A 3,539-nucleotide genomic window follows, 5' to 3' on the forward strand; every position below is an offset into this window, starting at 1 on the left:
TTAATAGCTAAAGGAAGAAAATCCCAGGATCAAAACATAAATAAGTTAAGAAACTTTTATTTAGGGTTTTTAATTTTATTTAAGGAAAATGAAAATTAGTAATTAACGCTTATCTTTAATTGTTCAAAGTTATTCCTTAATAGCTAAAAGAAGAAAATCCCAGGATCGAAACATAAATAAGTTAAAAATCTTTTATTTAAGGTTTTTAATTCTATTTTAGGAAAATGAGAATTAGTAATGTGCATTTACTAGTTGGAGATTTTCCAAAGAGATTTTCGGTCAATATTTTGGACAGAGCATTTCCAGGAATTATGGAAACCGAATTTGGAATATATTGCATATCTTGAGAATTTTTCGGTTTTGGAAATTCCTTGATGTCCAAAATTCCTTGGTCTATAAATACTTGAAGTTTGCATTTTGAGCAAACTAATCCTTCGTGACAGCAAACTTCCTCAGTTGTGTTGTTACTGGTGAAGCTGCCTATTCGGAGAGGAGAGTAACCTAATTAGGCGAAATCTCTTACGACCGCTCAGTTTAAAGTCTTCTTTGGGATTGAGAATCTCTATTAGTACCGTTGATGGGAAACTAGATGATTGCGGTTTATCTTGTGTTTTCGATTGATTTGATTGACTAACGGTGGTTGACTTTGATTGCACCTAGTTTGCTTATGTTTGAGAATCTTCTCTTCTAATATAAGATTCACTCAAACTAGATCGAAGTTTCGACATGGATCTTTAGACTGTTTGTAGATCTAAAGACTTCTTGTGATAACCTATTGTTAACAGACTCCATTCTGTGCGTGATTGATCACAAGAGATTCAAGTTGTTGTGTGCAGGCGTTTATTGAAGATCTAAGAAGATTTGAAGACAAAGAAGATATTGAAGATTTATGATTTGGGGTTCATAATCTTTGGTGTGCACAATGCTTGTTTCGGTAAAAAATGGATCCAACTATAATTGGTTTATCCTTATGGTAGATTAGATTGATTAGTTGTGTAGATCGACATCAATACAATTCTTGGTGATTAAGAGTATTGATTGCAAAATCTTAACAGTTACTTCGGTAGTTGATAATAAGATATATCTAAGAACCCGACGAAGGAGTTTATTGAGATAAACAGAAGAGCCTTTGTCGAACTCATATCACTTGCTTGAAAAGAGTTGTTACCGAATAGATTTGTTGTTCCTTTACTGTTTGGAATACGAACCAAAGGAATTGTTCCAAGTACGTGACTTATTACAGGTCGGAGGCGTGGGAATACAGACGGAACTAGGTGAACTATAGGTTTAGTTGCTTGGTCTCAACTATACGAAGTTGGTTTGATTTTGTATAGCGGCTTAATCCTGAGAGTATTCAATTCTGGACAAGGTCCCGGGGTTTTTCTGCATTTGCGGCTTCCTCGTTAATAAAACCTTGTCGTGTCATTTACTTTTATTTTCAGCAATTATAATTGTTGTTATTAAAATTTAAAGTAAATCACACAAACGTAAATTCATATTTACTTGATAGTAATCCTATTATGTTTGGTAAGTCCGAACCTCTTATCAAGTAAACATACTTCGTTGTTGTATTGTCTCGATCTCGTATCCATAGACGATCACACGAAGTGTGAATCGATTAGTTGTATTGTCTCGACTCAGTCCATAGACAATCACTTTCGTAGAAAGGATTTATAGGTGGAAAAGTTTTAGCTTGAGGTATATTTGGGTACCCTCGCCTTTTCAAGATGCACCAATCTGTCCAGGATGCAACTAAGAAGCATGCTGATTCGGAAGCAATGTAATCAATATCGATCGCATCGGGCAATATTATAGGTTTTTCTCGTGTATTGGCAAAAACCTTTATGATATCTAAAATATCGACAATACAAGGATTGAACGATAAAAACGCTCATAACGGTTGGTACAAATCGATATATCAGGTTCACTAGTATACCGATAATATCATTAAGGGTAATTTGGTAGAATAAATTATTAAGATCTGAAAATTTGTAAACATAACCTTCTTATTTTCCTTTTGTACCCTATAATTTGTAATGTGAAGCTTTTGATTTTGAAAATTAATGCACCATATGACACCAATTTTGTTATATTGAAACATTTATAAATATTTAAAATTATATTCTTAGTGATGTATCACCGATAAAAAACGATATAATCTTTTGTATAGGTGTATCGTACCCGGACGATACAATACCGATACACGATATTAATTATTTTGTTTGGAAGGCCAAATCAATGTTGTTATGACCATGTTCACAAACTCTATGAAGGAACTAACTGAGGAGTTAGGATTCCTAAGAAGAATGTGGGTACGATGGGCACAGATCAGGCTACTGCTGGTGGTAGTGGTGGTAGAGACTTTACCAAGATTAAAGTCCCTGAACCTAAGGCATTTTCTGGCGCGAGAGATGCGAAGGCATTGGAGAATTTAATGTAGGACATGGATCAGTACTTCAAAGCCGCGAGAATCCTAGAAGAGCAAAAAGTCACTCTCATTAGCATGTACCTGGAAGGTGATGCGAAGTTGTGGTGCAGGACAAGAACTGATGACGACTGTATTGCTGGTCGTCCATGCATTATGACATGGGCTGTCATGAAAGAAGAATTTAGGGGCCAATTCTTGCCAAGCAATGCGTCTTGGATAACTTGAGAGAACTTGCGTAATCTGCGGCATACCGGTACACCATGGGGTATACGTCAAAGAGTTTTAGTCTCTGATGCTAGATATTCACAACATGTCTAAGGAATATAAGTTGTTTAATTTTACGTTTGGTTTGCATGCATGGGAACAAGCCGAAGTAAGAAGGTAGGGTGCCAAAGATTTACCTTCGGTCATCGCAATATTGGACAACCTTGGTGATATTAGATCAGTTAGTACCTCAATGTTGCTAAGAAGGGCAAGGATAAGGATAATGGGAGTAGGAAATGTTCCGAGGCTAAGGAAAACAACTATCAAATGGATGATTGTTTGGACGCAATAAACATGACCAGTGGGTGTTTCCTATGCAAGGGTCCTCACCTTACACGTGATTGTCCTAAGAGAAAAAAAATTGTCCGCAATAGTCACCGAAAAGTGGCAAGAAAGATGAATGTGATATGACCGAGCATGTTAATCCAATTCAACTATGCAATATAGTAGCACAAGGAAAGGTTGCAGCACAACAAGGGCTGAATGACGCTAGCTTGGTTTATGTGAAAGTTGGCATTCACAACCATCGTCTTTGGGGTATAGCTGATACAGGTGCTTCGCACACTGTAGCGAGCTTGTCTGTGGCAGCGTACTTGGGTTTAGAGGTATATCAGGATGATCACTGCATGAAAAATGTAACATGATTTTTGTAATCTTCCCTTAAACTAATGAAAAAGAATTTGTTAGTTTAAGAGTTGTCTATGTATTCTATTGATTCGTAAGTGCTCCTCAATTTATGTGAAGTATAAGAATAACATTTACCCTTTTTGTAGTATGTGCTTTAATTGAAGGAAAAAAAAATCAAAGTAAGTCTTCCGTTGTATAACTTAGTGGAGTATCGTTGTTT

The sequence above is a fragment of the Papaver somniferum genome, chromosome 5, assembly GCF_003573695.1.
Source record: "Papaver somniferum cultivar HN1 chromosome 5, ASM357369v1, whole genome shotgun sequence".
In the NCBI taxonomy this organism is placed as follows: Eukaryota; Viridiplantae; Streptophyta; class Magnoliopsida; order Ranunculales; family Papaveraceae; genus Papaver; species Papaver somniferum.